We start from the raw sequence: 22,540 nt of genomic DNA, 5'->3' as shown, positions 1-22,540 counted from the left end.
GAGATGTGGTGGGTGTAGGAGAGTCATGTGGGATCGTGAAGCACCTAAAGATAGTAGCACTGGTATCATCACATTCCTTGGGCTCAAAGGATGAGGGAGCCACTTCAGAACCCAGAAGGAGAGAGCCTTATGGAGAGGAGCTGGGATCTTTGGTTGAAGGACCAGAAATCCTGAAGTGACCTAGCAGTGAAAGGAGCTGAGGAAATAAATACCTCTGTCCCTCCTAGCTCCTGCTGGGCTTCTATTGGCTGAACCCAATGGGAAGCTGGTGGGCAAGGGAGACAGGCCCCAACAGGTTTACTTCTTGGGGTAGAGAGTAGAATGGGGAAGGGTGGAGAGCAGATCTGTGGAGGAAATAGAAAATATCCAACAGAGATGTGTAAAAATTGACAAGGGAAAGACGTAGGGACAGAGTACTAGGAGTGTGAGGAGGAGGGTAGATGGAAATACATGTACAAAGGCAAGGTGGTGAAGGAGGACTGTGTGAAATCCAGAACGGGAGAGGATCAGTGGTGACCATGGGTTGGACTTAGGTCTATATCTTTAGAGCATTGGAAAGAGACATTGGAGAGTTTCATATGAGATGGGGAGGTAAAGAGGGGAGAAGACGAACAAATGATCTTTGAAAAGATCAGGAGGGACTGGAGGATGCCAGAGTGGATGATAAGGGTCAAGATCAAAAGGTGTTAAAGTTGCTTTGTAATATTCATATATTTTATAGTCTAATATGCTCTATATATCACTTTTTAATTTGTTATTGTTAAACTAATATATAGTGAATATCTTTCCAATTTAGTACCTCATTTTAATAGCTGTATAGTATTTTGTTGTGTATATAAATGTCTTTAATCTTGTTAAAGGACATTTACATGTGGCCAATTTTTCCTCTTATGTGCAGTGTCTGTTCTAGTATCTGAGGGGCAGATTCCTAGAGAAGAATTGCTGAGGGAATGCATGTGACCTGCTTATAGGTACTGACAAAGTGACCTTGAAAAGAATTATACTGATTTTCACGTGGGAGGAATATTTCTAACTAAATGGAATTTTATGTTTTCATAAACTAGAAAACTACTCCTCTATCTAGTGACCATTATTATTTTTTCAAAAAAGAATTTTTTTCTATTTAAAAAATAGCTTCAAAAATAGTAAAAAATTAAAAATATTATTCAACATTTGTTAAAAATCTCTGGATCTTATTTAGATATTGAAATGTGACTTTGTTACAGAATTAACATTGTTGAGGAAAAATACCATCTTGTGAAAAACTTCAGATATATCACTGATTGGAGTAAATTCCAATGTGAATTTTAATTTTTTAAATGAACTATATTATTTATTCTATAAGATAAATTGATATTTTTTAGTAGCCAATAAAATCGTGGGCAACTTAACACACAAAACAACAAAAAGACAACCAAACCGGGCCGGGCGCGGTGGCTCAAGCCTGTAATCCCAGCACTTTGGGAGGCCGAGGCGGGTGGATCACGAGGTCAAGAGATCGAGACCATCCTGGTCAACACGGTGAAACCCCGTCTCTACTAAAAATACAAAAAATCAGCTGGGCATGGTGGCGCATGCCTGTAATCCCAGCTACTCAGGAAGCTGAGGCAGGAGAATTGCCTGAACCCAGGAGGCGGAGGTTGCGGTGAGCCGAGATCGCGCCATTGCACCCCAGCCTGGGCAACAAGAGCGAAACTCCGTCTCAAAAAAAAAAAAAAAAAAAAAAAAAAAGACAACCAAACCAAGAAACCTATAAAACTCCTGGAAACACTATGTAAGTGATTTACTATGTCAAATATATTTTAATTACAAACTAAAACCACAATGTAGTTGCATTACTCCATTAATCATAGTTTCATAAACACCAAAATGAAGAGGAAAAGAGAATAAAAGGTAGCAGTGATTTTCTTGAACAGAGAGACATACTAGTCAAAACTTTGGGTTGCAGGTGACAAAGCCTGACTCAATGAGGGCTGAGCACAAAAGGGGAATTTGCTTGTACCAGCACTAGAAAACACAGAACAGAATTGGCTACAGGTACCTGAGCCAAACACTCAAAGAATGTCGGCCGATTGAGTTCCGTCTTCCACACTCTATTCTCCATCATTTCTCCTTCCCTCATGTTTTAACTAATTTCTCTCAGTGTTTCGTTTCTTCTGCCCATGGCAGGCAAGATGGCCAGCAGCAGTCCAGGACTAGATCAGAGCTTTAGCACCCCCAAGAGCAAGAAAGCTGCTTCTTTTTAGGGGGGACAGGGATGATTCTTAGCAAAATTAGCCCTAATCTTAGGAACATTTTAAGCTCTCTGCAATGCACTTTCTACATTTGTAAAAGCTTTGTGAGTTTAAATAAATGTTGTATGTAACATATGAGTGCAGTGCCAGGTGCAAGGCAAATGTCCAATAAATGGTAGCTTAAAAGAAAGAAAAAGTTGAGAAAGGTGTGCTTTGGAGAGGAAGACAATGAGTTGTCATGTTCTAGTGGTGTCTGAGGTGCTCATGAGAGACTTGGAAAGAAATGTCTAGCAGGCAACCACTAACAGGGATCTGAGACTTGGAGGTAGCATTTGGAGAGATTGTGGTTAGAATCACAAGAGTTTGTTACATATTTTAAGGCCTCTGTGCTGGCCAAAGAAATCCTAGCATGTAGTTACAAACATGGGTTCTGTGCTGGGAAGAGCTCAAGATGCTCAAGGCATGGCCGTGCCCTAGAGGTGGGTTGGAACAATATCCCTCCTGGGACTCTGATGCCAAAACAGCTGTATTTTTCTATTGTTCTCTTAGGAGATTCTTGCCTAGAGCTTGGATTATTCCTTTTTCTCATTGCTATTTTTATCCACTTGATGGTATGGGTTTTTCTGAAATTTCACTTCATTTACTTCAAGCCAGTGCTTTAAAAAACAATCTATGCCATTATTATTTCCAAGTACTCTGTGAGGTCACAAGAATGAACGTTACAAATATCAATGAAGCAGATTAGAGCAGTTCTTTCTGGGATCAGATTCAAGATTTATCTATAGGACAGAGGTCTCTGAAGGAATCTGTGATGTCCAAAGGGTACAGTCAACTGCTAGCAGTCATGGGGAGAATCCAGGGCAGAGAATACAACTGTGGATATATGAAGAGATATGTATAGTGTCCTGTTTGAGGCTGTAAACTACTGATTCTGAGGGGTCATTTGTAGAAGCTGCATAACTTTTAGTTTAATGTGGACCCTTAATTAGTGGTAAATAATAATACCTACCTCTCAGAATGCTTAGGTGATATGAGAAAAAGCTTACTCCTAAAAGAGAAAAATGGAAGGAATTTACATTTAATAACAGGATGGGTATAATAGTCTTTAACACTGCTGTAACAAATCATCACAAACTCAAGAGCTTAAAACAACACACATTTATCATCTCATACTTCTGTAAGTCAGAATTGTAGGTTGGCTAGGCTGATTTCTCTGCTCCAGAGCTCACAAAACCTAAATCAACGTGTTGGCCAGTGTGCATTTTTTCCCCAGGGCGCTCTAGGGAAGAGTTCACTTCCAAGCTTATTCAGGTTGTTGGCCAAATTCAGTTTTATGTGTTTGCAGGACTGAGGCCCTCACTTTCTCGCTGGATTTTGGCCAGGCATCTTATTCAGCTTCTAGAAGCCACCTGGTTTCCTTGGCTCACGGCCCCTTCCTCCATCTTCAAAGCCAGCAATGGTGGGTGGAGTCCCTCTCACACTCTGCATCCCTCCGACCTCTTCTTAGGTCTCCACTGTCCTGCAGCACCTCTCTAAAGGACTCTTTTGCCTTCCTCTTCTGCTTCTAAGGGCTTATGTAATCATAATCATGCCTACCTAGGTCATCCAGAATAATCTCTCTATTTTAAAGTCAACTCATTGGTTACCTTAATTCTGTCTGCAACACTTCTTCACAGTAGCACTTAGATTTGTATTCAATTGAATAATCAGAGATAAAAATCTTGGGGGGACATCTTTAAAATTCTGCCTATCACAGCGGGTTAAATGGGATTGCTAAAGCTTCTTCCCGAGAGGATCTCAATAGGGCTTTTTAGGAGTTCTCATGGTTCTTTCAGAATTTATGATTATGTTAATGGAATTTAAGAGTCTGATCTACATAGATCCACAAGAGTGGAGAAAATACTTTGTGTGTGTGTGTGTGTGTGTGTGTGTGTGTGTGTGTGTGATGGGGGGGTGGTGGAGAGAGAGAGAGGAGAGGAATACGCCCAAACTGGGGAAGCCAGTCTGGCAGATGGTGTAATTTTAAGGCCTGGCTGGGTGGTAAGCACCAGCATGAGTGCATCTGGTGCAGTTAGTAGAAGCAATAGCTGTAGGAAGGAAGAAAGCCAGTGGATTTTTTTTGGTTGGTTCTTGGATATGTTCAGGAGGTGTTAGGGGCTGAACAATTTTATCCCCCAATTCATATATCGCAACTCTAACTCCTGGTCCCTGTGAATGTGACTATATTTGGAGATAGCGTCTTTAAGGAGGTAATTAAGTTAAATTCATTCAGGTGGGTCTTAATCCAACACCACCTGTGTTCTTTTAAGAAGCGGAAATTAAGACACAGAGATACATAGAGGAGACTATTTGAAGACACAGGGAGAAGATGGCCACCTATAAGCCCAGGACAGAGGCCTCAGAAGAAATCATCTCTTTGATCTTGGACTCTCGGCCTCCAGAATTGTGAGAAAAGAAATGTCTGTTTTTGAGCTACCCAGTACGTGGTACTTTGTTATGGCAGCCCTAGTGGACTAACAGAGGAGGTTTTGTTTCCACAAGGAAAGCTGAAATCTTGGCCAGGGAGAAGCTGGTAGCTCCAGCCTGCAGCAACTATCCTTCCTTCATCTGGTGGCAGCTGGGGTTTTCTCCGCTAGCATGGCCCTAGAAAGAATTCTAGTGACTGCCCACATCTACTCTGGGCTATTAGGAGCCCAGAGTAGGTTCTGGACATTCCCACTCCAGACACCTGTCATGAATATTTGTGGGGAGGGCACATGCTCAGAGTGGATGTAGGAGGGATGTGGTCTTTTTCTTGGTGATTTCAGGGCCTGCTCAGCAAAGGGGTGTGGGCAACTTGCTGTGCATACTCTGGTTTCTTTATTATCTTGTCCTCCAGGGCCCTGCAACCCACAGTTTTGTGATTTTGGCAGAAGGGCTGTTGCGTGCCTAGTTTTGGGGTAGAAGATCAGGTAGTCTGAATTCCTATCCCAACATCATAAATAATTAGAAATTTTACTGTGGGCACATTGCTGCTTTTCTTCATCTGTAAAATGAAATGGTTGCATTCCAGAATTCTGTGATTCTGTGAATCATTGGTAGACATGGATTACCTAGATGGCTTAAAATGTGAAATCTGAGAAACACCACCATATAAAATTGAAGCTCAAATTCAAACTTCTTTTCCTAGGCAATGTAGAGAGCTTTATAACTTCCATGCTGTAGTGCTTCTACCGGTGAATTTCATTTAGCTATTCATTTGTTGTAGCAAAAGGGAAAGATTTCACAATAACTGCTTCTTGGACAGGATTAAAGTTCAACTCAGGAAATCGCAAAGGTTGGCTATTAATTTGTTTTCTATTTTTAACCACACTTCATTTCAGAGAATAATATTTTTCTCTGTGTCTGAGTGGTGCTCTAGAAACAGAATTTAGCAATGAAAACATGCTTCTCAAGAGCCCTGTTGCTCTAATGAGCACCTACCTTGAAGGATATGCCCAAGTTCAAAATGTGGAACTCTAAGAATGTAAAATTTTCGTCTGTTGTTAATTATCGCTGTATGTATTCAGTTTTCTGAAGTCAGATGGTTTGTAGTAAGACATTGAAATTCTATGTCCAGTAAATATTTGTATACATGTCCCCCACACATGTAGAATAAACAGAATGATTTTCCACTTCCTGTAAATTAAGGTTATTTTGAATTTGAAAATGCTTGAGAAGGAAAACAAGCCTCTAGGCAAAACTGTGAGGCTTAATTTGTGCTCATCTTCCTTAGAATTTTCTTTGCGAAGTCAAGAACATGAAGTGCAGGGTCTGGATGTGAAACTATAAGAGTTTTTGGTTGAGTAAAATTTCCATGAGCTTTGGCCTACTCTGTAATTGGAATGTGAAATTTTGAGCAAGTCCATCCAAACTTCATCAGTTTGGCAGACCATTATATCTCAATGAAGAATGAACACAATTTGCAATTTTTGACATTGAAAATATTTTACCTCTAGGCCATGAACTTCTTTGGAAAAATTTTATTTCTTTGATGAGGTGTACTTGATGATAAATTTGGGAGCTCTTACAGATCCAAATGTATAATTTATAGTTGCTTTTGTTTACTGATATTATTCCAAAACTTTTCAGATCTTTTTTTTTGGTCACCATGGACTGGTTCTCATAGATTTTAATCGAACGTTGAAGAGGAAACTGTGATTTTCAGTGAATTAAAGAATAATTGTTAAATTTTTTTTAACAAAACAATTGTTAGGTAAGAGCTTAGTGTGATTAAGGACCAATTCCAAGAGTAGAAAAACGAGGTAGAACCAGCCATTTACTACAGCAACTGGAGTAAAAATAGAAAACGAAAAGTTTTTCTGTAGCCTCAAGTACAACTGAGAGAAGTGTCATCAGCAGGGGCTTAGGTGTGGAAATGGAGAACTTTCTTTTGATCGTCTGGTACTAAATTGAAAACGTTTAGCTGGAGCCCCAAAAGGCCTGACATTAACAGGAGGCTGCCACTCATGAGCTTGAGAGTGGGGTGGGGGTAGAGGTGGGGGAAGAGTTGGGAGGATGTACCTATAAAGAATGAATTAGAGTGAAAAGTAGTGTGAAAAATGTGCCAATGTGAGTGACACACTTATTGGTGAAAGGTGGAAGGAGGAGCTAATGATGGTTTTTGACTAAGGCAGTCGAGGAAGTTTCTGTGAGGAGGTGGCATTTTATTGGGGCCTGAAAGAATGAGTAAGTAGTTGATAAATATAGGTAAATTGCAAACAATAACAACGACAGGACCTAAAATTTGTACGTTAGGCATTGTACTAAGCTTGTTTAAACGTACTATCTCTTAAACCTTCTGAAAACTCCATGGTACATGTAATTGTTGTCCCTATCGTAAAGGTAAGGAAACTCAGGTAAAGGTAATTTGATGAATATGACACAGGTGTATTTGAATTAAGATGTGTTGATTCAAGCAACTGGGCTCCTTCTAGGAGAGAGGGGCAGTCTGCAAGGAGGAGACACCTTCAGCAAAGAGCCAGATGAGCAAGTTTGGAGAAAATGCAAGGTTTTGTGTGACTTGTATATAGGATATTTGGGGCAATGAAGTTGAAGAAAGATTTAGAAATGAGGTTGAGGCCAGATGGCAGAGCCCCGAATATTATTCCAAGGGTTTTTTTTTCTCTTAGCAATGTGGAGACACTGCAGGTTTTTGAGTTGGAGGGTACTGTTATTTAACTGTGATTGTAGGGTAAGTCTGGTAGCAGCCTGAAGGATGGATTCGAGAAGGGAGAGTTTGGAGGTTAGGGGGACAGTTCCACAACAAACGGGGCACGCAGGTGCAAGGACAAGGAAAAACCAAGTCATGGCTAATAGGATGGGGCAGAGGCAGAGATGAGGACCACTGTGGGAGCGGAGCTGGCTGGGTATTGTAATTCGTTGTGTGGAGGGGTGAGGAGGGAGAGTTTCAGTTTCTTGTGTTCGGAATATAGTGGTATCTTGACACAGGAGTATAGAAACAAGAATTGGGGAGGAAGAATATGTGTTGGGTTTGAAGTGTGTTGAGCTTGGAATGAATATCCAGATAGAGGTGTCCAGTGGGAATTTGGAAAATCTGGGTCTAGGGCAGAGTAAGAGAGTTTGGCAGACACAACGTAAACATAAAAGCTGAACCATGGAAGAGAATGGAGGACAAAAGGGAGACAGACCAAGCTTCGATTCCAGCAAAATGCCTGGATTTAAAGGACTAGGTGAAAGAATAGAAAACAATGGGGGAAAATAGAAAAGGTGTGGTCAGAAGCTTATGGGCAAACATCCTGAGTTTATAAGTACTTTGTAATGAATGACAATATCTTAATAATTTGGCTCCTTGGCTTCAGTTAGTGGTGGCTTCTGCATAATGGGAGCTTTATGAGTACTTGTTGGATTTAGTTGCATATTTCTGCTCTGAGGAACTAAGAATGCAGTAGGCTTTGTAGAAAAGGTTATGTGTGTCCCTTGAGCTGTCCCAGGAGTGACACAGTGAAGGACAAACAGTCCTCATGACCAATTCCATATTAGTGTTATTCGTATGCTTATAAATATTTCCTTTTTGCAGATATAACAATAGGGATTATCAGGCCAAGGAAACAAACCAGTGGTGTCAAGGTGGGAAACACACACATGCCCAATTACGACACCAGATTTTAAGAAAGAAGCATCCTGGGGGTTGGAAAGGCAGGTGGAGAGAAGTAAGTGATGGATTTAGAGTGAACTATTGACTGAGAAAGCCAGTGACTGTTCTGTTTCTTTAGATACAAAATGAAGACTCTAATGTCCTTTTCATGACATTTACTTGACAATTACACTAATTGTTTAATAACACAGGAGGTGCGTTTACAGAAAAACTTGGCTGTGATAGTTTTAAAATGGCCTTTCTGTCACTGGAAATCATCATGGACATATTTATATGAAAGAGCTTGCAATGATATGATAAAAAGCTTTTCAATGTGTTATTTCTAAATCTAATGAGAAATTAGGGAGGACTGATACAATCCACCAGGCTAGTCTAGGCTCCAGACCTCAGGGAGAGCTGAACTAAGGGGCAGGATGGAATATGACTTAACCCGAAGGCTGAGGACAAGGGCTGAAGTGGTGGATTTTGGACATATATTGACTACTGCATAATGGAAGAAAACAGCTGTGACCAGATCTGTGCTTTATTTTCTGCTCTCTGCACTAGAAGGTCTGATAGCAGTGTGGTTTACGCCTGAGTGCAGCTGACTCAGGCAGCGTCAGACCTTGAGTTAGTGTTTAAAGGCAGGAGATGATGCGTTGACCAGAAGCAATTTCATTTAGGATTAGTGTTGTCAGATGAAATACAAGATGCCCACTTAAATGTGAACTTCAGCTAAACAACAAAAATTTTTAGTGTAACCATGTCTCATGCAACATTTAGGACATACATGTACTAAAAAAGTATTTGTTGTTTATCTAAATTTCAAATTTCAGTGGGTACTGTATATTTTTATTTGCTAAATCTGGTGATTCCACGTAGGACTGAGTCTCATTACCATGAGGTTTCTTTTCTCTTTTATTAGTGCAAACCAGGATCTGGCCAAAAGTGCCAGGAAAACTATTTTAACTTCAAATGTTTGGGTTGGTCCTGGAGAACTTCTGTGTACATCAGCTGTGAAGGTGAGGAATTGGCTGAGAACTGGCAGGTTTGAAGATAATTCAGATACTCCTGGCTTTGATTTTATAGACTTTTTTTTGTGGTAAAATATACATAACATAAAGTTTACCATTTTAACCTTTTTAAAGTGTACAATTCAGTGGCACTAAGTACATTCACATTGTCGTGCAGCCAGCATCCCTAGCCATCCCCAGAACCATTCACCTTCCAAAGCTGAAGGTCTGTACCAGTTAAATAATAACTCCCATTCCCTACTCACCCTAGTATCTGGCAATCACCATTCGACTTTCTCTATGAATTATTTGACTATTTCAGGTACCTCCTATTAGTGGAATCATACAATATTTGTCCTTTTGTGTTTCACTTAATTCACTTCGCATAATGTCTTCAAGGTTCATCCATGTTGTATAATTGTATTAGAATTGCATTCCTTTTTGAGGCTGAGTAATATTTCAGTATATACACATAACACATTTTGTTTATCCATTCGTCTGTCAATGGTCATTTGAGTTGTTTCCACATTTTAACTATTGTGAAAAATGCTGCTGTAAACGTTGGTGGACAAATATGTGTTTAAGTCTCTGCTTTCAATTTTTTGAATATATATCTAGAAGTGGAATGGCTGCATTATATGGTGATTCTACGTTTAGTTTTTTTAGGAACCTCCACACTTTTTCCACAGCGGCTGCCCCATTTAGGTTGTCATCAACAATGCACAAGTGTTCCAATTTTCCCACATCCTCCCCAGCACTTGTTATTTTCTACTTTTTGAGTACTAGCTATCCCAATAGGTGTGTGTAGATGTAATTTTTTTTTTAGACGGAGTCTTGCTCTGTCACCAGGCTGGAGTGTAATGGTGCGATCTCAGCTCATTGCAACCTCTGCCTCCTGAGTTTAAGTGATTCCCCTGCCCCAGCCGCCCGAGTAGCAGGGACTAGAGGTATGTGCCACCACTCCTGGCTAATTTTTTGTATTTTAGTAGAGACAGGGTTTCACTGTGTTGGCTAGGACAGTCTCGATCTTCTGACCTTGTGATCTGCCTGCCTTGGCCTCTCAAATTGCTGGGATTACAGGCGTGAGCCACCACATCTGGCCGTAGATGTAATTGATAAGGATGGCTTGTGGCTTCTGCTCCTAGTTTAAATAAAAATAGTTCACTCTTTCTCACTCTGGAATCACCGTGGCCATTGGCACTGGCATAAAATTTTGTATTCACTGCATAAGACATGTCTACAGGGTTAGGAAATGGATTTCCCAGAGGGGATTTTAAAGGACCTCTGAAAGTAGTATCAAAAAGAGAGTTCTAGAAAAGTTTCCAATAATGATAGCAGTGTTGGGCTAAGCACATATGCCTCTTTTACTTTGAAAGACACAGGGTGCTTTTCTTTATGCAAGTTCTGGTTAGTTTCCTGAAACAGGCACTCACACTCAAACACATGCATCATGATTTTGTAGTCATATCTCATGGACCCACACAAAGGAATCTGAATCAATTCTTGGAATAGACCTAGTGTTATTATCTGGATGTTAATTCCCAAGATATTCTGAATTTTCAGTAATAACACCCAGGGTGGCAGTATCAGAGACAGAAGTGAACTCAATTCAAGTTTAGGACAGAATCTCATTACTTTCAAATCCAGTTATTAACCACTTTTCAGAAAATAGAGGATGACTGTTCTTTTGGTAACAGAAGCCTTAAGGCAAGAGATCACTCAGCAGCCTGATGTTTTTAGCAAGCTCTGCAATGATCCAACCTTGGGTGAAGGGACCCAATAGCCAAGGTCAAATGTAGCCTCTGTCGCTGGGTTTTTTCCTTTTTACTCCACAGTACCTCCTTTTCCCCATAATTCTTCAAAAGAAATCAGTCGGGTGCCATCTTCCCTGTCTTCTGGCCTCCCCCAGCCTGTTTCCCAACATCCTGGTGTGTGCATATGTGTTTCTATACCTGTGCATACTCCGTCTGCCCCACTCATCTCTATGTCAATCTAGATTCATATTCTTCATAGTTGTCTGTGAATCATTCAAGGTGTACTTTTAGCTCAGAATTGAATCATGCCACCAGAATAAAAAAGATCCCACTATTAAATATCTTTCGAGCCAGGCTTTTTGGATTTGCTTGTTAAGCAGATCTTAGCTGCTCTTTCTTTTCTTTCATTATGAAAATATTTCCCAAGAGTGGACACTTCTGATTTGGGTTGGTACTGGTGGCGTGTCTCATTGTTGTGTCTTTACTTGTAAGTGAACACTCTGAGCTGCCTGCCTGCATTTTCAGTGACAAATGCCATGCTATTTTTAGTACCCTCAGTCATACTGAATAAATCCAATCTTATTTACATAATATGTAAGGTTGAACTCATGGTTTGCTGTGTGCTTTTAATGTCACAAGCAGACAATGATATGAACAATTGTATGCTCAGCATATATGGACACAGTTTCCTTGCTGAATCAAATAGATTTACTGAGAGAACTAGTCTAATGTGTCAGAGGTTTGCCTAACAGACTTCTGGCAAATCCCCATAAATAATCACCAGTGGCATTACTTTTACCTAGAAATGTTAATTCCTAGACATCTACAAACAGTGAATCATGAGTTTTTCTTGAGACCACGTTCACCTTAAAGTAGACATATACAAATGAAATGTGCATGAAATCTTTCTCTCTCTTTCCCCCTCCTCTCACAGCATGCATGTATTCCAGAAGCACTCACGCCAGGTAAAGGATAAGGATCTCGAATTTAACTATTTGGGCATTAGTTTTTTCTTGACCATAGACGTAGGAGGGAGAGCATGAAGCCATGATCTTGAGTCAATTGAGGGATAAGGACATGCCATGTCTCCCTTCAGGAGAGATACTTCCTCCATTATATACCCTCATAGCTTTGACTCAAAGACAAGGCTGAAGTTATGTATGTATGTATTTATTTATTTATTTTGAGATGGAGTTTCACTTTGTCACCCAGGCTGGAGTGCAGTGGTGTGATCTCAGCTCACTGCAGCCTCCAACTCCCAGGTTTAAGTGATTCTCCTGCCTCAGCCTCCTGAGTAGCTGGGATTACAGATGCCCACCACCATGCCCAGCTAATTTTTGTATTTTTAGCAGAGACAGCATTTCACCATGTTGGCCAGGCTGGTCTTGAACTCCTGACCTCAAGTGATCCACCTACCTTGGCCTCCCAAAGTACTGGCATTATAGGCATGAGCCACTGCAGACACTATCTCTAGCCAAGGCTGACATTTTAAAATGAAATGGATCGAGTCTTAAATAATTGAAATAAATCTATCCTCATGACAGTGTGTGACTGAAAAGTTATGAGGTAGTCTAGGATATCATTTCAGGAGCTTCTCATCCCATAGGAGATGAGAGCTTGACAGGATTGTTGGTCACACTTACTGGAAACAGAATTGTATCGTGTTCTGAACTCTGGCATGGACACTCCTTACTAACCTCTTTTCATCTCTTTGTCTGGGTCTACCTTCCCTCATCTGAAAAATCTCTCAGTGGAACGTCTAGTTATTTCATCTTGGTCAACCAACCATGAAGGACCTGAGGGACTTCAGTCCATGGAAACACTGAGATTAAGCACTGTTGATGAGATAACAGATCCGAATTCTGAAAAACAAACATGAATTTGTTAAACTTGCCAGGCAAGTGAGCCCTGCATTTGGGAACAGTTCCCCTCAGCTCTGCTTGAGCAGAGCTAATATATGTTACCAGGAAAGCACAGATGGTTCTGATTAACAGAAGTGGTGACAAGGAAACTGATGGACTCCTAGACCAAGACACAGCTGCTTTAACACACTCAGCATTCCATCTGCCTTAGGTTAAAGCTGGTTTATTTTGGCTTTGCGAGTCCTGATATAATTTCAAACAGCAACATTTCTCGAGGTGGGTGATTTTAAGGCATAAGGTTCTTCAATTCGATGTCCTTGATGCTGATTGATTTAAAGAACATGATTGTTAAGGCTGTGTCCTTGATGCTTGCTAGCAGAAGCCCTTTAACAGTTTCACAGCATGACAACTGTATGTGAAGGAGGCAGGAAATGCAGGGGAGGTGGGGGAAGCCTGGCTAAGGGTGGTGGCAGACTGCAGAGAGAAACATGTTGAAAAGAGATCCTGCACCACAGCTTGTGCAGAAGAATGGAGAGGGGAACGCATGCCTTTGCCTGAAGACAGGGTGGACATTGAGCCTCCACTACATCCCTCAAGCTTTGCATGGTACCTGGCACAGGGCAAATCCTCTCTAAGTGTTCGCTGAATTAATGAATGAGTGATAGGAAGATGGGGAAAACAGTCCCATAGGAGAATAGTTTAAGACAGTGAAGGGTTCAAGGCCTGAGGCTGTGGCTGGGAGAAGACAATGAGAGCTCAGGTTCCCTGGCCTGGATCATTCTTGAGACACATACTTCACAGCCCCTAGCCCCTAATACATGCACACCAAGTAGTGACTGTTGTCAGGGTGAACTTTGCTCTCACGGAGAAGTTGTAGGGAGGAGTGAGGAGTGGAGAGGAGAAATCACCAGACTCTAGGTTCCTGAAGGAGTTGATGGAAAATAAGTGAAAGCAAGTCCCCCTGTCTTTTTCAAACCACTGTGTACTTAACCTCCTCCAGCTAAACCCTTCAGATGCTATCTCTAGTCCGTATAGCAAGCCTCTGAAGTTATAGTAGCGAAACCCACACTACTAACCAATGAGGGAGGGGTCTGTGACTTCCCTAGGCTCTCATGGATGACATGGACAGGTTGATGGCAAAGCCCACTCTGTCTTGCTCTTTGATGCCCTTGTTGCCACTCTCACCTGAAGTCCACAGGCAGGACGGGATCCAGAGAGCCCTTTGTGCAGGCTGCCCTGAGTGTGACATTAAGTGAAGAGGATAAGGGCTTCCCGAACTTGGTGCCTGCCAGGTCAGGGGCCTGCTGTTCCAGGGCGCTGGCTGCTTCTCTTATAGGATGGAACACAGAGTGAGTGAAAACTCAAGGAACCAAGAACTTCAGTTCTTCATTCTTTTCTTGTTTTGCAAAAAAAATTTAGTGGAACTTGAAAGCCTGATTGTAAAGTTGACTGAATGAGAATTGCACTAAGGTAATTTTGAAAAGGAAGAATACTCCACCAGGAATGTGGGGAGTATTTTGGCTTATCTTCTTATTTTAGATATTTAAAAAATCCACAAAGCTAGAGAATGAAACAATATTGGCACATTTTTAGATGGCAATTTGGTATATTTATCAAAATTGATGATAAATAAGAATTTAATTTTTAAGAACTATCCTGGAGGAAAACTAAAAATGTGTATATAGATGCAGAATACTAGGATGTTCATTGCAACCTTGTTTGTGAGAGCTTAAATGTAGAAATATTTCAGGTTTCCATCAATACGGTAGTGCTTAAATTAATTAGGATATGGTCACAGCATAAATACCAGGGAACTGTTAAAAGAAATTAAGCAGAGTCAAGCATGCTCACTTGAAAAGACCTGAAATATATTGGGAATGAAGGAATGGAAAAAGCAAGTCACAAAACAATATCGTGTACTTAACGTTACAAATACATTGGAAAAGATTTGGAAGAATGCACACAAACAGTTTTTAGTGACAACTTCACAATTAGAGGAAAAAGTCGAGGGAGGTCTTACTTTTTTTGATATACTTCTGTGTGATCTTCCTCTTTTATAAAGAGCATATTCATGTGTTAATTGTGTATTTAATAAAATGATAATGTGGGGAAACAGAATCCGGATATTTGGGAAACGAGAAAGACAGACAACTTAAAGATAATTTCAGGTTTAATGCTACAGGTGAGTTAACATGAAATTTAATGGACTAGATAGAACTCATTGCCATCACTGGTATGGGCCACTTGTTTGAAGGCAGAATATCCTGGAGCCCTAGTTAGAGTCAAATTTTTGTGGCCAAAGAGATCATAGTGCCCTAAAGTATCCTGAGAGCAGTTAAGAATAACTGTCAAATTAAATGAGGTCTTGGAGGCTATGATCGAGGAAGTTAGTACATGAAGAAAGGACAAAAAGCAACGGGGTGAAATTGCTCCAGCAGAAGTAAGGAAGACAGCATCCCCTGGAAAATATCAGGAGGCTGTGTAGCACTGCAGGTGGGTAAGAGGAGAGTGCTACCTGTCATAGCTGCTATTAATGTAAGATCATTCTCTGATCCAGGAGAAACATGGGCTAGATGCCTTCTAAGACAATTAAAATATAACTTAATTGCCTAGTAAAAATTATGAATATGATAGAAGCATGAAGCCTAAAAAGAAACACTTCCTCTTCATTCCTGCTTCTCATTCCATACCCATTCCCATTAATCTCCACTGTTAGAGTTTGGTGTGAATTCTTCTAGCGCATTTAGGCTCACATATATGCACACAAACACACAGAAGCACACACACACACAATAACACGCGTGCAGAATTTTAAAAAAATACCTAAATATTTTACTAATGCATTCTCATTCTGAGCCTTTGAGAATGAGAATGTATTAGTAAAATATTGCAACAGGAGGCTGTGCCCACAGAGCTGGCTCACCAATTTTTGGAGTTCTTCCTTGCCTTTCTTTGTGGAATGTTCTGTGGCTGCTCTGGAGAGAACGACTCTTCCCAATTGTTTTCACCAGAACGCTTGGGAAAGCAATGCAGGTGATCGTGTCACCGAGGGGGCAAGTGTTGATTTGGATTTAGAAGAAATGGGATGCAGGAGTTTTAGATTTGGGTAATTTGTAGTGCAGTGAGTTTAAGAATTTGAGCTCCAGGAATCTGGATTTGAATATGGGGCTTCACATTATCTATATAAGCTTAGGAAAGTTACTTAACTGTTTAGAACCTCAGTTACCTCGCTTACAGAATGAGGGTAGAATGGTGCCCACCTTATTACAAGGGGGTTCTGAGGACTAAAGAAGCAATGCTTACAAACTGTTTATCACCTTGAAAAGCATGTGCTGTATGCTTATTAAAGTAGGCTGTATTTATTTTATTTTATTCCTGTTCCAGGTCACTTTTAGGTCACTTGTGAACACTGAGAGTTCTTTTCAAGTTCTTCTGAAAATTGCTTTTCCACAGGCTTAACTTGCTTGCCTTTATTTTCTGATCTAATATTTATGCACATTTTCTGCTTTTAATCTATTATTTTTGCTTCAATATGCCAAGACTCTCACATGGTATTTTGAAATGAACCAAGAACAAACCAAAATGCTTTATACACAACTTCTTGGACTTTCCTTAAATTGAGTTATAGCTGACCATTTCTTACCTTTTTTTTTTTCGAGGCAGTTTTGCTCTTGTTGCCCAGGCTGGAGTGCAATGGCATGATCTTGGCTCATCGCAACCTCTGCCTCCCAGGTTCAAGCAATTCTCCAGCCTCAGCTTCTCTAGCAGCTGGGATTACAGGCATGTGCCACCACACCTGGCTAATTTGGTATGTTTAGTAGAGATGGAGATGGGGCTTCTCCATGATGGTCAGGTTGGTCTCGAACTCCCGACCTCAGGTATCTGCCCACCTTGGCCTCCCAAAATGCTGGGATTACACGTCTGGTCCTTTTTTGCATTTTTTTACACAACCTCATTTCTTGGTTGATTTAGTGGCACAATTTTCCAAATGGATATTTGGTTTTTGATGTCAAGGACTGAAGAGTTTCCTTGCTTTTGGACTTGTGGATATTTAATGGTTTTTGTGCTTGCTGTCACTAGTTGACTCTTGACTCTCTCAACCCGTATAGAATTGTCATACATTAATTTGATGTTAAATTATATTATGTCTTAGTTGCACATCTAAGTGTTCGGTCAATTTATTTATTCAATGAATCTTTATGAGTGTCCCTGAGTGTCGGGAATTGGACTATGTTTCAGGGATAGAGTGGTAATAGAGACAGGCCCTTCTTCCATGAAATGCAGAGTCTAGCAAGGCCTATATACATGAAGTGATGAATTATCAATGTGATAGTGTTCTGCTGGGTGAGGCGCTGTGAGAGGGACGCAGGAGGGCCTCCCTGAGGGAAGGGATACTGATATGAGATCTGAAAGAGGAATGAATAAAGTGAGGAGTAGATGAATACTCTATCCAGAAGCAACTGCCTATTCAAAGACCCGAACATAAGAGAAGTCTTGCAGCATTTGAAGAATTGAAATAAAACGAATGATTGGAGTGGAGAGTGTGAGGGTGTTGAGAGCTGAGGTGGGACTGAAGCCATATGAGGAATTTATTCCTTCCAGGAGTTTCTCTGACTGGTTTCTGATAACAAGTGGTTACAGAGTCTAGACGGTTTCTGAGTTCAGCAATGATGACAGCATGTTTGAATCTCCTTGAACACAGCAGTACTTTATTGCTCTTTGGTGACTAATGAAATTTTGTCTCTGGTCAAGTAGTTGGATTCTTAGCATGACACATTTTAATTCAAGTCAAGAAGACAGAAGTATTTAAAGGCTAGTGAGGGAGTGCCTCGAGCTTATATGGAAATAGAAAGGACTTGGAACTAGAGAGTCTTTGTTCTGAATGGTCTTTCTGGACTTTGTTTTTGCCTACTTTTTGTCTTCTTAAACTTTGTCTAAATGTTGTCAAACAGAAAAACAAAGCGAAAACATAGCAACAGTAGATTCTGCCTCAAAGCTGTGAAGCTCCAGGCAACGTTAATGCTTCACAGTTAAAATTTTCCTTTCAGTAGCTGCACTTGAAATCGTCTCCAGCACCAGCAAAGGGGTGGTAAGAGAGTCATGGTTTCCGAGATCCAATTTTAAGGCATATGGAAATAGGCTACTACCTAAGAAGGAATTCTTTTGTTCTATATAGAATTTAAAAGCTTATTTTTGTTAGCTAAAACCCCTGATTGTTTAGAATAATGTGATTTAGGATAATCAATAGATATATTTATAGAGATACAATACTATAGAGAATATCTGATATAAATGTTTAATTCATTCTTAGTAGTATGTATAGAGTTTCACCTATGGTTCTATCTTACTCAAAAAGCAGAACAGTTTCTTTCGTAGAAAGAAAGCTACCAGTTCCCAGGTGCCCACTCCTATTCTTTTTAGGGAATCATAATTTGTTCTCCTTGGAGGCCAGATTTCTGAGTGAATTCTCCAGTATGCTCACAGCTCTCCCTCCAGATATTTTGAGAGCTTGGAGTCATAGTCCTGCATTTTAAAGGAAGCTGTGAAAACCCACATGAGCTCTCCTTTTCCAGCCGTAGAGAAAACTAAATAGTGTCCCAAGACCACTGTTGGTTGAAGAGTCCTTTGGATCTGAGTTTTCTTCTGTATTCTGCTGCGTCCTCTTGAAAACCTAATATAATAGCAGAAAATAAAGGACACTGGCAGAAGGATTTTCAGTGTTAAGAACTGGCCTATGACAAAACTGGCCATTTTACATCTTTGTTATATTTATAGGTTTACTTTTCTGATATTTTTACTTTTGATTTGCCAGGCGCGGAGGGGGTGGGGTGGGGGGGGTCGGGAGAAGGTGGCAGTCAGGTAGCTATAGCCAGGAAGATTTGTGCAATAATGGAAAACCGTTAATAAAGATGTGAATTTTGTTAAAGAAAGATTCTCAAATTGCAACATGTTCTTGGCAGTGCAGAAATGCATTCTCCTGCGGGCAGAGGGAGTATCCAAATAAGTCAGAATGAAAATGAGCAGGGAAGGTGGGTAAATTTCCCAACTCTGGAATTTTGTGGCTGGGAGAGCAAATAACTGCGGCTCTCCTGGCGCCTGGTTCCTCGCATCACGTTGAGGCCCTAGCAGGCGAAACCCCAGGACATCACCTCCGAGGAGGACCAGGGCGAGCAGCTGACCCCGGAGTTTGTAGATGCAGCCCTCGCAGTGTGGGAACCTGGTGCTCCAGTCAGCCATGCAGGAAATGATGATGAGGAGAATGAGGACCAAGCCACAGCAAAGTGGCTGCGTCGGGAGAAGACACAAGATGTGTGAAGTCTTTAGCATCTCTGAGTTCTTGGAACATAAGAAAAATGGCACTAAGAATCCACCTGTCTTCATCGTGAATGACGGCGAGGGTCCAGTGCCTTCAGGAGACTTCTCGGGAGCTGTACTGAGCCACCAGTCACAGTCCAAGTGGTGAGGATGGTCACAAGGAGAGTGGTGGCAGCTCAGGGGACATGAAGGAGCTGGTTCGGAGTCTGTGATGTATCTAAAGACGGAGACGGCCTTGCCACCACGCCCCAGGACATAAGCTATTTACCCAAAGGCAAAATGGCCAACACTACGTGACCTTGCGGGCACTAGAGGGCACCAAGGTGGCGGTGAATCAGCAGAGTGCACATGCCCTGCCTGCCCCTGTGCCTGGCGCCAACAGCATCCTACGCGTCCGGAGTAGATCCTGTGTCTGCAGCTGCAGGAGCAGCTGCAGCAGGTCCAGCTCCCGGAGCAGATCCGCATCCAGGTGGACACGTGGGCCTCCCCGCTCCAGGGGGGCGGGGCCAACACCCTGCAGACCTTGGGCTGCCACGTGTCCCAGCAGGTTTATGCAGCTGTGGCTTTCCTCAGCCAGAAAGCTGGAAGCCAAGATCCATCTCTGGACGCCTTGAAACAAGCCAAGCTACCTCATGCCAACATCCCTTCTGCCACCTCCTCCCCAGTGCTTTGCATCCTCAGGCCCGGGCTCGGTCGCTTCCAGAGCCCTTTCTCCACTGTGGCGCTAGGCCCATCCAAGGGAAGGAGAAGCCGCCGAACACCTCCGCGGTAGATGTCGAACCCAATGAGGTGGTCCTCTGCAAGCACAAGTGTCAGTGCTGTAGCAAGGTTTTCGGGGCTGATAGCTCCTTGCAGATCCACCTCCGCTCCCACGCTGGAGAGAGACCCTCCGTGTGCTCTGTCTGTGGCCATCGCTTTCCCACCAAAAACGACCTTAAAGGTCCACTTTCGCCAACACCCCCAGGTGAAGGCAAACCCCCAGCTGTTCAGTTCCAGGACAAAGTGGCGGCAGGCAATGGCATTCCCCATGCACTCTCTGTACCGTCCCCGTAGGTGAATTGAATATCTCTAGACAGCAGCCCTGTCTTTGCAAGCCCCTCTGTAGGGCTACCTGAGAATCCCTCTTTGGAGGCTAAGGACCTCATGGATGGCCCCTCTGCCAACCAACCTGCAGCCTGGACCTTCTGCAGAAAGTGAGGGTGGATCCACACATCCTGGGGTGGGACCAAACCATAATTCCCCAAGGACTGGTGGCTTCCAAGGGAGCGGGACCATGGACTCCAATGAATCTTTCATTTGCCACCGAGTCTTAAGCTGCCGGAGCTCCCTCAGGATGAATTATTGCACCCACAGCAGGGAGAGATCATTCCAGTGTGAGATCTGTGGCCAGGCCATTTCTACCTAAGGTAACCTGAAGACATACCTAGGAGTTCACGGAACCAACACATCCATTAAGAGGCAACATTCGTGCCCCATCTGCCAGAAGAAGTTCGCCAGTGCCATGATGCTGCCATAGCATATTCCCCTACTCCAAGATGGATGGCTCCCAGCCCCGTATCAGTGCAGATGTGGAAAAACCAGGTGTTACTGACAGCCTTGAGTAAAGGAGAAGTTGCATGGCAGGAGAAATGCAGACAGAGTGACATCTCTAGAATCTGCTTTCTTAAAAGAACTTATCTCCTGTTTTGTTTTCCTTACTGATATGCAAATAATGTTTGTGCTGTTTGTGATCACAACCTCAGGCAAGTTCTGTAATCACAATTGTTGCTATATGTTGCTTTGCAAAAAATTGAAAAATAAAAAAAAATTATACCAAAACACAGATTTTTTTTTTTTAATTTTGGAAAGAAGCTTTGTTATGTGTGACAAACTGTATACACAGAACCTTTTTACAACCTAGAATGACTTTTTCCAGACTGTTACCCCTTTCCAGGTAGAACCATTGGAACTCATTGAACAACAGTGGAAAAGACAACTTTATAGCCTAATTGAGGGGAGAGGGGTACTGATACCTCTATGGTAACTGTATTCAGTTATAAAGACAAGGTCTGCCTTGTATTTAGGGACCTGTTTTATATGCCCCAACCCTGTCCCCATCTTATTGTTTGTTTTTTTGAACTTAATTAAAAAAAACAAAAAAACTACGTTGTAAAATTGTTTCAACCTTAGAACCTAACGTAGGGTGGCCTCAAGTAGACTTATATTAGTCCTTAGGGAGTTAATATGTGTGTTAAATACATAAAATTCAGTTGGAGCCTCAAGAGTGTCAATGTCCTCCTCACACTTCTTAGATGCCTTCTTCTTCCTGAACTCCAGAAGAGGAGGCACCTGAGCAGGGACTCTCAGATGACTTAATTTAGTACCAGTGCCTACTTTATTGAAGAGCTGTGTTTTCATTCTTGAGAAGAAACTCCTATCACAGGTTCATATATTAATTTTTTTTAATTGATGAATTTCCTTCTATGACTTATGCCAAATAATTATGAAGATTTTTTTTTTGTTTTCTTGCTGAATATTTCATGAAGGCTATGAAGCTAAAAGAGGCAAGTCCTGGGTGTGAAAGCTTTAATTTATCTGCCTCATTTATTTTTTATTTTTCATAGCCATAGGGTCTGTTTTTCTATTTTTTTCTTTTTTTTAGATGAAGTCTCTCTCACCAGCCCAGGCTGGAGTGCAGGGATGCGATCTCGGCTCATTGCAACTGCTGTCTCCCGAGTTCAAGTGATTCTCCCATCTCAGCTTCTTGAGTAGCTGGGATTACAGGCACCCACCATCATGCCTGGCTAATTTTTGTATTTTAGTAGAGACAGGGTTTCGCCATATTGGCCAGGCTGGTCTTGAACTCCTGACCTCAGGTGATCTGCCCGCCTCGGCCTCCCAAAATGTGTTTTTCTATTTTAAGACCACAAAAGTATTCCCAGGCCCTGTCCAAAACCTAAGAGTTGATGTATTGATGGGAAGAGCTGAATGTTCAAGATGGTTTTGTGATGGTTTTTTTTTTGTAATCTCCTTTTTTACATGTAATATTGAACAAATGAAACATTGCTCTTGGTTTAACAAGGAAGGAGAAAGAAAGGAAGACTCTAACTTCTGGGAGAAAACTCTTTCCCTTTATGTGAAAGGCCCTGACTGAAATGTGGATCCATGACTATTGGGCAAAGTATCAACTTTTCGTTGCTGCACCCGACTTTAGGATTCCCTCCAACCCCCACTTTTTTTTTTTTTTGGTAAGTTTTGCCTTTCCTCT

At 41.6% G+C, this 22,540-nt stretch overlaps 1 pseudogene; it reads left to right on the top strand.

Annotated features, from left to right (window-relative positions):
- Positions 1–4,871: 4,871 nt before the first annotated feature.
- LOC116558432 lies at positions 4,872–20,809 on the top strand (annotated as a pseudogene).
- The last annotated feature ends 1,731 nt before the right edge of the window (positions 20,810–22,540 follow it).

The sequence above is a fragment of the Sapajus apella genome, unplaced genomic scaffold (assembly GCF_009761245.1).
Source record: "Sapajus apella isolate SASKATOON/1434 unplaced genomic scaffold, GSC_monkey_1.0 scaffold1, whole genome shotgun sequence".
NCBI lineage: Eukaryota > Metazoa > Chordata > Mammalia > Primates > Cebidae > Sapajus > Sapajus apella.
This window is presented reverse-complemented; position numbering and strand designations above follow the sequence as displayed.